This window comes from Hyperolius riggenbachi, chromosome 5 (assembly GCF_040937935.1).
Source record: "Hyperolius riggenbachi isolate aHypRig1 chromosome 5, aHypRig1.pri, whole genome shotgun sequence".
Lineage (NCBI taxonomy): Eukaryota > Metazoa > Chordata > Amphibia > Anura > Hyperoliidae > Hyperolius > Hyperolius riggenbachi.
The window spans coordinates 434,186,389-434,202,252 of NC_090650.1; positions in this window are offsets into that span (position 1 = coordinate 434,186,389).

The following is a 15,864-nucleotide window of genomic DNA, read 5'->3' on the forward strand; positions in this document are numbered from 1 at the left end:
GCGGATGCTTATGCCCTTATGCGGAAAAATGTCCACAATACTCCGCATGGAAATTCAATCTATGCGGACGTTTATACAGAAAAATGCCCGCAATAATGCGCAAGAAACTTCTCTGAATGCGGGCGCTAATGCCCTTATGTGGAAAATGTCCGCAACCATACGCAAGTAATGCGAAAAAGACTGGCATTAGGCAAAAATTAACATGAAAAAATTAGATGGAAAATTTGCCTGTCAAAACGAAATTAGGCGAAAATTCGGTAAAAATTTATCGAAACAAATTTTTGCATTTTCGCTCATCACTGGCATGTAGCAGGGCGACCGCTTTGCGGTATTGGTTTTTTGACCCTGCATAGTTTGGCATGCAAAAGCAAATGCATATTTGCATGAGCATTGCCTCATGAATAGCCAATTAGGCCAGATTTGCAAAGCCAGACTTGCTAGGGTGTAGGCCTCTTTTCCACGGACAGTTGATAGGCAGTAAAATGCCTCTCAAACTCTTACAACTGCTCACTACTGCCTGGTAACAGCTTGCTGCTGCCTGGTAACTGCTTACTGCTGCCTGGTAACTGCTTACTGCTGCCTGGTAACTGCTTGCTGAGCACACAGCTCAACAGTCCGTGGAAAAGAAGCCTAAAACTTGGTGATTGAGCACGCATACATTTTCTCATGCAAAGTACTTCTTCTTCTTGCTCGAAGGTTGAGGCACTTACTCTATTATATATATAGATGATTGTAAAAATGAAGCACTTTTTTATTGCATTATTTTCACTGGAGTTCCTCTTTAAGAGCAAATACCTTGACATGGTTGTTCAGCTAATAAGAAATTTATTGCAGTCTTTCCTGAAATGAATTCCCATTTTAAACAAAAGTAGTTGTTCTTTTGTGTGTGAATATGACTGTCAGCTGCAAAGGGTTAAATGAAAAAGTTTTGTTCCATTGGGCCCTGACCCTTCAGCACGTCTCTCAGTGTAATGGGAGGCTGAACGTTATCCTGAACCTGGAAAAATGCTTCTGAGAAACATCTGAATTGGGCCTAACGCTGGCATCAAGCAGGGACAGCTAATATGAGACTCATTTTCATGCCTGACTTTAAACTCATCCAGATTTGGAAGTGATCCCGGGGCATGGCTGACTCCCCCAGGGGCATCAGAGTGTATGTCTGGGCTCTAGGCTGCTTTGCATTTCGGAGGAGGAAGGCAGCATTGCCGAAAGTCCAAAAATCAGAATGAGTGCATAAGAATTTCACATGGCTTAAATCACTGCTAGCTCCTGATCACCAAACCTGGTTCCCAATCCATTTTTTCGGTGTTTCAGTTGCTAAACTATAACCTATTTCTGTCATGCCAAATTTCCTTCTTGACACCTAAACTTAACCCTCAACCTTTCCTTTCTGACACCCAGACCTAACCCATCACTCTAAAGTTAACTCCCTCCTGCTACTTCACCCTCACTTGCACAAGAATACTAACCATTTTTGATACCTACCCATCAGCTTACTCCAACCAAACCAACGTTTCCACCTTCATCCCAAAACAAAAAACATAATGATGTTAATTTTTGTTCTCAAAATTGTCTATAGGCTGTGGTAGGACTATCAGACTAGGACTATGGTAGGGATTAAAAACAAATGCTACAGGTGCAGTTGTCACAATACCACCGTAGTCCTGGGTAACAATGTCACCAAAAAAAAGGTTGACTCTTAGCCTACAAATTGAAACACCAGTGCCAGAAAGTCCAAAACAATCAAATACATGAATGTCGACCACTGCCAAATAAAGACAAGTCCTATTGTCTCAAGTCCATAGAGATGGCCTGAACAGTTCGCTGGCGAGCAGTATTCTGCGAACATTGGCTGTTCGTATTTGTGGCGAACAGCGGACGTTTAGCGTGTTCAATTCGTCCGCCGTACATCATCATTCAGCTAAACTTTGACCCCTTACCTCACAGTCAGCAAACACAGGGCAGCCAATCAGCTAGCACTCCTTCCTGGACCCCCTACCCCCCCTATCAAAAAGCAGTAGCAGTGGTCATATTGGATCAATTCTGTGCTGGCTGCTGACTGTTAGTGAGTGCTGTGTCAGACTTGCTGCAGAACGGTAGGGAAAGCATTAGCTAGGCCTGTGTTCTTGTTCCTTACTTGCTGTGAAAGCACTTCAAACAGCCCTTTTGAGGGCTAGCACATCGGTCACCTGTGTTTTTTTTGTGTGTGACACTCCACAGCCCACTGACACCCAGAGCTGTGTGCACACTACTGCGGTTGCCTCATTAAGTTGCAGCACAAAACCACTCCAGTGCATTATTATTTCACTGTATTCTGATAGTACTATTGCATTTCTCTGTGTGACACTCCACAGCCCACTGACACCCAGAGCTGTGTGCACACACTGCTGCGGTTGCCTCATTAAGTTGCAGCACAGAACCACTCCAGTGCATTATTATTTCACTGTATTCTGATAGTACTATTGCATTTCTCTGTGTGTGACACCCCACAGCCCACTGACACCCAGCTGTGCATAGCTGAACTGTGCATAATGTGATTTCTGCCCATTAGGGTTTAAAACCCGACTTTGCGTCAACTCCACAATTTTTGGTGAGACTTTTGGCATGGATCCCCCTCTGGCATGCCCCCTCCAGGTGTTAGACCCCTTGAAACACCCTTTTCATCACTTTTGTGGCCAGAAACAGTCTTTGTAAGTTTTAAAATGTGCTTGCCCATTGAAGTCTATGGCGGTTTGCCAGATTTGCCTGTTTATTTAATTTATATATAATTTATATAAAACAATGTTATATCAACTGCCTATAAATAAGACTGTACTTCTGTTTGTTCTGTAAGTATTCTTTTCCCTGCCATCCTCTTGATGAACCCAGACTTTGGAAGGTTATATTCTCTTTCTCAGTCAAACTTGACGGACTTGTCTTTATTTCACTTTATGTCCCTCAGTTACAGACATGCCCTGGAGAGCTGCAAGTCACATAAGAGGGACGCAGGACATGTTTCTTTGTCTGGTGACGGTCCCCTGACACAAGTGGGATCTTCCGTCCAGGACAGATTTAATCTCGTTGGCTCAGCCGCCACTTTCTCAGGCTCGTCGGATGCACTGGGCCCTTTGCCAGGGGTTGAAGTGCCTGGCATGGCCTCCAGTGGCACACAACGTCTGGCAGGTCCGTGCGGACAGTTTCCCGACATCAGGAGAACGGGGCCTGAAGGAAAATGCCGGCTGCTCTTCTCTTACCTAATCTCTCTTACCTAATATAAACAGCAGCTTGACTTTTATTAAAGAGAAAACTGTTTTATAGCTGGGCTTTGTCACCGAACACCAGAATTCTGAGAACTCTTTTCCTGGAATGAGAAACGTTATTACAATGAATACCATCAGACTTGGGGAGTTATATACAGTGCCTTGCAAAAGTATTCACCCCCTCTCGGCTTTTTACCTATTTTGTTACATTCAAACCTCTAATTTTTATGTTTCTTAATCTTATTTTGTTTCTGGTTGTGAGGCAGCAAAACATGAAAAATAGCTAGGGGGTGGGGAACTGCATACATGTAAAAAAGGCGAATGGAAAAAAGGGTGCAGGGGACTGCTAGTAAAATATCGCTAGCGATATTCTACTACTGCATTGTTATAGTAAAATATTGCTAATATTTATCAATATTTTTCAATGGCTAAACCTTTACTCTTAGGCCCGGTTCACATTAGCGTTCACTATCCGGATTTTCCGGATCTGATCCGGACCGCATACTGTACAAACGGAACGTACGTTCCGCATAGCAATGCAAAGGCTATGCGGATGTTTACATACGTACGTTCCGTACAGTACGGAGCCGGACCGGATCCGGACTCCGGACTCTTTTCCAACATGCGCTATTTTTTGTGTCCGGATCTCCGGCCCACGCATCCTGACCGGAGCCTGACAGCACCATCAGGAACACAGAAACCAATGGGAAACGGAAGGCACAGAACACACTGCCTACAAAAACCTGACGTTCTACCCCACTTCCTATGCGTATCCAAGCGGCCATTTCGGATGGGACACATGGGCCAAGCATGTCTGGAGTGGAGCAACAGTGATAGACGTGCTGGAGCTGTTTGGCAGAATATCGGAGGTGGAGGTGAGGCCTACAGCGGAGGAACCTGATTGTACATGTGCACCAGGTGCACCTTCTGCTGACCCCAACATTTTTTTATTTATATTTAACTATTTTTTGCCCACGGATCCGGATGGCAGCCTGATGCATGCCTGATACAAACGGACCGGATCCAGATCGGAACCGTACGGTTCTGATCAGGATCAGGTCAGGATCCGATCCGTTTACTTGCCAAAATGCAAGTGTGAATGGGGCCTTACATTGGTACCTATACACGGTACAATACAAACATTAGATTTTCCCGTTTTGTTTTTTTTTCAACCAAAACGATCAAATCAAAAGAAAGTTGAAAAAAAACTTTTTTCGATCAAGAAAAACAAATGATTATCCCCTTTTTTTCAAATGGAATTATCAAACTAAATTATCTAATCAAAAAAAAAGAAAAATGTTACCATGTATGGGCACATTATGGCTAAACCTAACCCCCTACTCTCACCCTTACCTGGTGGTGGCTAACCCTAACCCACCAACCCCCGCCCCTGGGGATACCTAACCCTAAATTCCCCTCCTAAAGCTAACCCCCATCTTTCGCAAAGCCGAGAAGCAGGAAAAAAGAGTGCAGGAGCATGATAGGGAAATTTCGGCGCATGGCATCGGCCGCTAGCGGGCCCCAAACTTTTTCTTCTTTGCCGCAAATCTTGGCTTTAGAAGGTAAATTTCGGTGCACAGAGGTGCCCGATTAACGGCAAGAGGAGGCAATTTTCACAGACAGGCTTGCAGAAAATAAAAATTGGCTTGCGGATAAGTTATCCACAAGCCAATTTTTTTTTTCCGCAGGCCTGTCGGGTAAAATTTGGGGCCTGCTAGTCGGGGGGGGGGGGGGGGGGGTGTAATACTTTTGCAAGGCACTGTACTAAAGGTTCTTCCAGGCTTGACGTTTCTGGAGAACATGAATGATCCTGAAAACTTAGCCTGTATTTATAAAGCTTGCTTATTAGCGGATAAGCAAACTTAATAAATACAGGCCAGGTTTTCAGGATCATTCATGTTCTCCAGAAACATTTTTTAGTTGTTGATTGTAAGCCTTTCATCTGGTAAGTCTAAAGATGCCCATTAATGGTGTGGTCATATTTTTGATACGATTATTCAGATTGAAAGACCTGATTGTATTTAATCGATCGCCAGCAGGCCGCTATGAGAACGCATTCAGAAGCGCTCTCTGTACCCAGAGCCCGGCGCGTTCCTGACTCCCTCTTCCTCCACTTGTTCAGTATGGCAAGAATAATATTTAGGAGACAAACAGTTTATGTCTCCGCAGTTGGAATGCTCCAAAAATAAGCAAAAAGGCCACAAGCATCAGTTTGAATAATACAGCGCACTGGGAAATATCAACACAGCAGTATTTATGGGCTAGAAATAGCAGGTTTGTGTCAGAGTGCTGTGTGCCGTTATCTGCCGCTCTCTGCAGCTCCATGAGAATACGGAGCAGCACAGAACTCTGCCCAGCAATACAGCCCATCGCTGCAGATATCCGATTACAGTACAATGCAGTGTGCCGTTATCTGCCGCTCTCTGCAGCTCCATGAGAATGTGGAGCAGCACAGAACTCTGCCAGGCAATACAGCCCATCGCTGCAGATATCCGATTACAGTACAATGCAGTGCGCCGTTATCTGCCGCTCTCTGCAGCTCCATGGGAATGCGGAGCAGCACAGAACTCAGCCCAGCAATACAGACCATCGCTGCAGATATCCAATTACAGTACAATGCAGTGTGCCGTTATCTGCCGCTCTCTGCAGCTCCATGAGAATGCGGAGCAGCACAGAACTCTGCCCAGCAATACAGCCCATCGCTGCAGATATCCGATTACAGTACAATGCAGTGTGCCGTTATCTGCCGCTCTCTGCAGCTCCATGAGAATGCGGAGCAGCACAGAACTCTGCCCAGCAATATAGCCCATCACTGCAGATATCCGATTACAGTACAATGCAGTGTGACGTTATCTGCCGCTCTCTGCAGCTCCATGAGAATGTGGAGCAGCACAGAACTCTGGCCAGCAATACAGCCCATCGCTGCAGATATCCGATTACAGTACAATGCAGTGTGCCGTTATCTGCCGCTCTCTGCAGCTCCATGAGAATACGGAGCAGCACAGAACTCTGCCCAGCAATACAGCCCATCGCTGCAGATATCCGATTACAGTACAATGCAGTGTGCTGTTATCTGCCGGCTCTGCAGCTCCATGAGAATGCGGAGCAGCATAGAACTCTGCCCAGCAATACAGCCCATCGCTGCAGATATCCGATTACAGTACAATGCTGTGTGCCGTTATCTGCCGCTCTCTGTAGCTCCATGAGAATACGGAGCAGCACAGAACTCTGGCCAGCAATACAGCCCATCGCTGCAGATATCCGATTACAGTACAATGCAGTGTGCCATTATCTGCCGCTCTCTGCAGCTCCATGAGAATGTGGAGCAGCACAGAACTCTGGCCAGCAATACAGCCCATCACTGCAGATATCCGATTACAGTACAATGCAGTGTGACGTTATCTGCCACTCTCTGCAGCTCCATGAGAATGTGGAGCAGCACAGAACTCTGCCCAGCAATACAGCCCATCGCTGCAAATATCCGATTACAGTACAATGCAGTGCGCCATTATCTGCCGCTCTCTGCAGCTCCATGAGAATGCGGAGCAGCACAGAACTCTGCCCAGCAATACAGCCCATCGCTGCAGATATCCGATTACAGTACAATGCAGTGTACCGTTATCTGCCGCTCTCTGCAACTCCATGAGAATGCGGAGCAGCACAGAACTCTGCCCAGCAATACAGCCCATCGCTGCAGATATCCGATTACAGTACAATGCAGTGTGCCGTTATCTGCCGCTCTCTGCAGCTCCATGGGAATGTGGAGCAGCACAGAACTCTGCCCAGCAATACAGCCCATCGCTGCAGATATCCAATTACAGTACAATGCAGTGTGCCGTTATCTGCCGCTCTCTGCAGCTCCATGGGAATGTGGAGCAGCACAGAACTCTGCCCAGCAATACAGCCCATCACTGCAGATATCTGATTACAGTACAATGCAGTGTGCCGTTATCTGCCGCTCTCTGCAGCTCCATGAGAATACGGAACAGAACCGAACTCTGCCCAGCAATACAGCCCATCGCTGTAAATATCCGATTACAGTACAATGCAGTGTAACGGTGGACATACATTGGCAGATGGGGCAGCAGATTTGATCACCAGAACGAATCTGATCAGAGAGGGATCTATTGCTGCCACACATTGGTACACAGACTTCCAATAGATTTCAGCATGAAGTCTATTGCAAATGATCCTACCACCACCTGCCGGGCCCCTCCCCTCCCTAAGTTTAAAGAGAAGATCCAAGCTGTAACAAAAACCAAACTCCACTTATCTGGGGCTTCTTCCAGCTCCTGGTAGTGGATCAGTGCCCTCGCTGCAGCTCCTCTCCCTCCCGGCGTCCAGTGATGAAGAAGCCGACCTCGCCAGGTCGGCTTCATGTGTGCTCCAGGGCGCGGGTCATGTGGTGTACGTGACGTCATCGGGTCTCTACTGCGCAGGACACCGAAAGTGAGAGGAGCTGCGGCGAGGGCACAGATTGACATTTTTGATGCCAGAAACCTGAAAGCTCACAAACTTGGTCATTGAGTGACTGTGTGTCAAGGTTAGAAAAAGTGGGCGGAGCCAAAAAATTTATCTCGGAAAATATAAACTGCAGCCATTCTTAGGGCTGGTTCAGACGGACGTTTGGAGGCGTCGCGTTCGTTGGCGTCGCGGCGGCAATGCGTTTGGGCTTTCAGCAGCGTTCGCATTGCGTTCGGATGCGGTCACGTTTTTTCTTCCCCTAGGGGAACATTACCCGTCGCGGTTAACCGCCCCTGGAAGCAACATGTAGCTTCCAGGGGCTCCTTGAACGCCAGTGAAAATCGGGACCCAAACGCTGCGTTCGTGTAAACGCGCGTGAAAGCTTGGTACAAACGCTCCCATTCACTTGAATGGGAGCGTTTAATGCCAAGCCCAGAACGCTGGCAGTAAACGCTGCACAAACATCCGTCTGAACCAGCCCTTACACTGTTAATGACAGGGCTCTCAAACTTGCCACAGTTGGTCACTGGGCGACCGGAATTAATATTGAGGAAAATGGGTGGAGCTTACAACAGCCACTCAAAATTCACCTTTTGATTTTTAAGGGGAATATTTAAATTGCTGCCATTCTCACACTGTTAATAGCAGATGCCTCAAACCTGGTACAGTTGGTCTTTGGGTGAATGGGGTTCAAATTCAGAAAGGGGTGGAGCCACAAACAGCCAATCAGATTTGTTTTATTTCAATGGAAATATACAAATTGTTGATGCCAAGGACCCCAAAGCTCATAAACTTGGTCATTCAGTGGCTGTTTGTCAAGGTTAGAAAAATGTGGTGGGGCCTACAATAGCCAATCAAAATTCACCTATTGATTTTCAAGGGGACTATTTACATTGTTACCATTCTTACACTATTAATGGCAGAGGCCTCAAACCTGATACAGTCAGTCATTGGGTGACTGGAATTCAAATTCACTAAAAGGGGTGGAGCTAAAAACAGCCAATCAGATTTGATAGATTGATTTCAGCCATTCTGTTATTGGCAGGGGTCTCAAACTTGACAGTTTGTCACTGGTTGAATGGGATTAATATTCAGGTAAGTGGGTGGAGCCTACAACAGCCAATCAAAATTCACCTATTGATTTTCAAGGGGAATATTTACATTGCTGCCATTCTTACACTCTTAACGGCAGATACCTCAAATCTGCTACAGTCAGTCACTGGGAGACTGAGGTTTAAATTCTGGGAATGGTGCGGGCCACAAACAGCCAATCACATTTGTTTAATTTAAATGGGAAAATGCAACTTATTGATGCCAAGGACCCCAAAGCTCATAAAATTGGTCATTGAGTGACTGTGTGTCAAGGTAAGAAACAGTGGGTGGAGCCAAAATCAACTAACTTTTTACATGGGAAAATATAAACTGCAGCCATTCTTACACAGTTAATGGCACGGTTCTCAAACTTGCCACAGTTGGTCACTGGGTGACTGGGATTAATATTCAGAAAAGTGGGTGGAGCTTACAACAGCCAATCATAATTCACCTATTGATTTTCAAAGGGAATATTGAAACTGCTGCTATTCTCACACCGTTAATGGCAGAGGCCTCAAATCTGCTACAGTTGGTCATTAAGTGACTAGAGTTCAAATTCACTAAAGGGGTGAAGCCACAAACAGCCAATCTGATTTTTTTTCTGGATAAACTGCTTCCATTCACACAATTTTGATGCCAGCAACCCGAAAGCTCACAAACTTGGTAGTTGAATGAGTGTGCATCAAGGTTACAAAAAATGGGTGGAGTCAAAAATTTCCCTGGGAAAATGTAAATTGCAGCCATTATTCACAGTTAATGGCAGGGTTCTCAAACTTTGCACAGCTGGTTACTGGGTGTCTGGGATCAATATTCAGACAAGTGGGTGGAGCCTAAAAATGACCAATCAAACTTCACCTGTTGATTTTCAAGGGGAATATTAAAATTGCTGCCATTCTTGCACTGTTAATGGTGCAAGCCTCAAACCTGGTACAGTTGGTCATTGGGTCACTGGGGGTTCAGATTCAGAAAAGGAGGTGGAGCCACAAACAGCCAATCCGATTTGTTTCATTTCACTGGTAAAATACAAATTGTTGATGCCAAGGACCCCAAAGCTCACAAATGTGGTCATTGAGTGTTTGTGTGCTAGGGTTAGGAAATGTGGGCGGAGCCAACAGTAGCCAAATATATACCTGGGCAATGCCGGGTCATCAGCTAGTACATAATAATAATATGGTAAGATGTTAGACTATGACTATGGTAGGATTAGATTGTGAGCTCCTCTGAGGACAGTCAGTGACATCAGTGCTGCTTGGATACTCCTTTTCAAAATCTGGATTGGATCCGGATCCGGATCCCCAGATATCCGATCCGGGTCGGATATCTGAGTTCAAAATTTTCCAATCCGTATCCGAATAGGATATCCGACCCTAGTATTCGGGATATCCGGGCAAATTCGGATATCTGGATAGAAAAACCGGAAGTGGCCTTTAAATTGCTTTAAAAACTTTTTTAGGGTATATGAGGCATGTAGCATCATTATTTTTCAAAGGGGAACACTAATTGATGATGTGGGGACTTAAAATCCCCCCCCCCCTGAAAAAAAATGGCTGTCAATTAACATTAGGCCTAGGTTCCAAACGGCGGTCGTGCAGCCCACATTGTGTCCAAAGTCCGACCGCACAACTGGGACATGACAGTTTTCAGCCAAGACACCTTCAAAAAATTACGCAGCAATTGTGTTTTGGGTTAAATATAGGTGGTATCAGTGGCCTGTGGCACCCTGGCGGTGGGAGCTGCACAGGCAGCAGGAGCAGGGCAACGCAGCAGCAGCAGCAGCAGGTCTAACGTGTGCCGGGAGCATGCCGGACGTGGCACACTGCAATTGGCACTTAGCACGTGTCACTTGGCACGTGTCACTTGGCACGTGTCACGTGAACACGTGGCAAGTGCCACATGACATGTGGCAAGTGCCACGTGACAAGTGCCACGTGACACATGACACTTGGCAAATACCACGTGACACGTGGCAAGTGCCACGTGACACTTGGCAAGTGACATGTGACACGTGGCAAGTGCCGAGTGACAGTCAGACAGCAGAGGAGAAGACACTAGTGCACACTAACTGTCACACTGCCCACAGCACAGCAGTTCTGTAGAAAGCTAACACAGTAGTACTACTACTCTAACAACTACTAGCACACTGACTGCAGTACTACAGTACTAACTACACAATAACACAGTAATCCTATCTCCTAATCCCTAAACTATACCTAAGGCTAATAGCTGGCCAGCAGGCAGCAGCTGGCCTGGTCTGTGCACAGCACAGACAGACACATAGCAGCTGCCTGCAGCACACACTCTGATTGTCACACAAATGACATCAAGCTAATTAATGATTTAACAATAGTTTAGTGATAGTGAAGGGGTTAATCACTGAACAGCTTTCGGTTTATCACTGCTAGGCCAGCAGCACTGGAGCACACACTCTGACTGTCATACAATGACATCAATTAAGCTAATTAATGATTTAACAATAGTGTGGTGATAGTAGTGAAGGGGTTAATCACTGAACAGCTTTACATTTATAACTGTGTACAGCCCCCTTGCTAGGCCACCAGCACTGGAGCATGTCTCTCAGTAAGCATTCAGCAAGCTAATACGATATGTCTCATCATGGCAGCCCTCCTTATTATACAGGGGGGCTGGCCAGTGTTCCTTTCTGTGATTGGGTGCCAGGGTTTAGGCTGGGAGCCTTCTGATTGGCTCAATGAGGTCAGGTGGGGCTGGCCAGGGTTCCCCTCTGTGATTGGTTGCTATGGCTTCTGCTGGGAGCCCTCTGATTGGCTCCAGGACGTCAGCTCCTTAGTTACAGTATTCCGGATCCGGATATCCGCGGATATCCGGGTTATGCGGCCGAATATCCGCAGATATCTAATTTCTAGAGAAATCCGGAATCTGATCTGGATAGCGTAAAAATGGTTGGATATCCGGGTTACCCGGATATCCGGAATCCTGATGAGCAGCACTGAGTGACATGACTATGTACTCTGTAAATTGCTGCAGAAGATGTCAGTGCTATATAAATACATAATAATAATATGGAAGGACTTTAGACTATGACTACATTGGTAGGATTAGATTGCGAGCCCCTCTGAGGACAGTCAGTGGCATGACTACTGTATGTACTGACCAAAATATGGATAGAAATGTGATTGGAAAAAGGCCTTTGGATGGAGCTCAGTGGGAATAGGAGAGTTGGGGGAAGGTAATCAGTGGAGGATTGACAGTCCTGCATTACATGGAGCTTGGGAAGGAATTGCTAGCTTAGGAATAAGAAGTGTCTGGACTTAGTCTGATTTATGCTGTAGAATGGTTAAAGTATCATTTTTTTCTGTATTTCTATATTTAACTGGAGTTATCTACATGAAAGGGAAGGCTGTCTTCCCAGGTCTCCTGTCCAGGATGTGAGTTATTTTAGAAGATCAGCTGTCATCCATCAGATTTATCGGTGGGTCTTTTTCCAGGTGGATTTACAACAAATATCCTTTCTATAAAAATCATTGTTGTTTGAACTCCCCTAAACCAAACATTCATGAAACCCAACAAACGTGTACGTTTCCCAGTCACAGGACATTGGTGTTGTGTACTCCAAATACTGAGACTGAGCTTTTCCGAGCCTTATCTAAGCAACTGCCACCTTCAACTGCTACCTTCAGCTCAACCTATCCATTGTTCTATTCTTTCCAGATTTTAGCATCTAAAAGCAGTCCCTGGAAGGAATCAGAATGCTAAGAATGGGCAGCCAGAGAGTCAGTCCCTCCTTCCCCCAGTGTGTTCCAAATTCAGTAGAAATAGCACCTGGTCTCTCAGAGGATGCTGGGAGAAGAATTCTGCATAATAATCTGCCAAGGAGGCTTCCCTGTCTGTGTCCTTGTTCCCTGGCTGTCCCCTGTTCAAACTGGGTGCCTTTGGGAGTCCTCTGAAGGCTTCGATAGCACTAGCGTCTCCAAGTGCTTCCAAAGATGGGCACATCCGCAATGCGTATGCACGAGCCCGTACCTGTGTGTGCACAGTCCAGATCTGTTAATCTTCCGCAGTACATTGGGATATGAGTTCTTCTGAAGGCAATCCTAGGAGGCCTAAAATCCTGGAGGTCAAATTATTTTACTGTGAAGGCCAGGGGTGTAACTAGAAATCACTGGGCCCCTCTGCAAAACTTTGGATGGGGCCCTCCAGCTCTCATTGCTAGAGGGGGGAGCGCTGATGGTAGCCCGCGGTGAGGGAGGGGGGGAGTTGGGGCCCCCTCCCCGCCGCTGTGTGTGCCTGCTGCTCCCCCCTCCTGAGCTGCACCCCCTTCTTCCCCTAAAAATGGCCCTGAAGCCCCCCCCCAGAGCCGGGGCCCCCCCTCAAGCTTCTCCTTCTAAGGGTCCCCCTACGGCTGCATCCCTTGCAGGTTCTATTGTTACGCCCCTGGGGCAGGCTCTATGGGATCCAAAGCCTTCCTTCTACAAGATGAGTAGCTAACTTTTTTTTAGGTCACTTCAGGGTGGCTTTGACTACTTCACCCCACAGGCTATTTTACCCTTACCACCAAGAGCCCCTTTTCCCCTGTCAGCACTCCTCCCATTCATTTGGCAATATCTTTATTACTGCTTATCACACCTAAATGATGTATATCGTGTTTTTTTCTGTCAACAAAAATCAGGCTTTTTGTGGGCGATGCTTGTTTTTATTAATCACTCTTTTTTCTCTGCATTTTGTAGGGAAAAACAGGGAAAAAAATTGATTTGTCCAATTCTCCCTATAGTTTTAAAATAAACAATGCTACTGTAAGTAAACCCACACATTTAATTTGCACATTTTGTCCTGGTTATTACAACATTTAAATGATGTCCCTAGTACAATGTATGGTAACAATATATTATATGGAAATAAAGGTGTATTTTTTCTGTTGTGTGTTGTTTTTTTTTTTTTAGTACTCATCAATAATTACAAGTCAATAGTTGCTAAAATAACAGTAAGGCCCGGTTCACACTTGCGGTTCTCTGAAAACGGACCGGATGACCTGACCGGATCCGGACCGGATCCGGATTAGAACCGTACGGTTCTGATCCGGATCCGATCCGGTCATTGCATCAGGTGTGCATCAGGATGCGATCCGGATCCGTTTGGCAAAAGAGAGTAGAAATAAAATAAAAATGTTGGGGTCTGGGAGGTCAGCAGAAGGTGGACCTGTGGAATCAGGCCCTCCGCTGTTTAGAACTCACCTCCACCTCCGACATACTGCCAACATCTCCAGCACGTTAAACGTCACTGCTGCTCCACTCCAAAATGCTTGCCCATGTCCCCATCCAAAATCGCCGCTACAATACGCATAGGAAGTGGGGTAGAACATCCGGATTTTATAGCCAGTGTGTTGTGCGCTCTCCGGTTCTCATTGGTTTGTATTGGCCGGGATGGTGCAGTCCGGCTCCGCTCCGGATACGTCTGCCGAGGAGCCGGACCAAAAAATAGCGCATGTTGGGTCTTACGCCGGAGTCCGGATCCGGTCCGGATCCGGTCCGGACGAAACGGACGCATGTGAACGGACGCATAGACTTTCATTGCTATGCCGTGCGTCCGTTCCGCATGCGGTCCGGCTCCGCACGGCGATTCCGGACGGCGACCGCTAATGTGAACCGGGCCTAATACACCCTCTTTACATATATATTTAAAAATCTCAGACCCTAAGGTAACTATTAATATGTTTTTGTTTTTTTAAGTGTTTATATTTGGTAAGTACGGGGGGGGGGGGGGTGTTAATAAGGTTTTAATAATGATTAAATGTATTTATTTTTTTTACTTTAGTTATACTTTTTGGCCACAAGATGGCGCTAAACACTCTCCTGTAAGTTACCAGGAAGTGTTCAATTTTTTTTTATCTGCAAATTTTACGTTCACTTTGATGAACATGCCTTGTCATTTAAAGCATGTTCATTAATTATCGGCATGTCAATTGGCTTGGGGGAACACTTGTTCCCTATCACCAATCTCCCTTCTCCTGCGGCTGCTGGGAACATGTGTGCGCCCCCTCCACGAAATGACAGGATACGCATGTAGGTCCTATTTGCCGCACATAGGCAAATGTATACGTCCAGTTTGTGTTAAGTTGTACAATAGTAGTTGGCTTGATAGACCACATCCTTGCAATCAGACTCGTTATTTAATAGCCAAATAATAACAACTTTAAGATATGATAAGATCATATTTCGCCACAGTGGAGTGGTATCTGTTTGCAGAGTTAGTTCCACTATAAGAAAGAATAGATCCCAGCTTATGTCTTGCTTGAAAGGGCTGAATACATTGTAGTGTAAAGTTCAGCTCTCCTGTACATCCTCTGTGGAAAATTCTCTTCCCCGGTAATCAATTCTCATCTTCACAGTGTGTGCAATGGAAACAGGAGCTGGAAATTAATTGCCGGCCGCGATCACGGTATCTTGCATGTCACACAATGTATACTCTGCAGTGGAAATGTATAATTCATTGCGTGGCTCACAGAACGGCAGGTGGATTCCAAAGCAGCGCCATTCTTTACTATCTCTCCAGACTGCGGAAAACGCTCTCCTTACTTTACACAACATGCCCGACATGGGTAGGGGGGAAATGCCACCTTAACGCCATGCATCAGGCGGGGTCTTCCAAGGGGCGGCATCTCCCCTGCCGCCCCGCCCTCTCCCCGGCCACCGATCCTTTACCTCCTGGAAATGGCTGTCAGCTCCTCCACCACAGTCCTTCTTCCTTCCCCTGCCTTCATTGCATGCCCGGCGGTGTGGCATGCAGCACGGACATTGGCTCCTCCTAACAGCGGAGCGTATACAGGACTTCCTTCTATTAGGAGGAGCTGCTCTTCCTATTTGGGGGTCACCGCTGATGTCCATGCTGCATGCTGCACCGCCGGACATGCAGCAAAGGGAGGGGAAGGAAGAAGGACTGTGGAGGAGGAGCTGGCTGCCGACTCCAAGAAGCAAAGGAGCGGCGGCTGGGGAAAAATGGGCGGGGGGGGGGGGGGGACAGGCTGGTTACCTACTGGGGGCACCTACCTGGCTAACCTATACTGGGGACACCTACCTGGCTAACCTATACTGGGGAC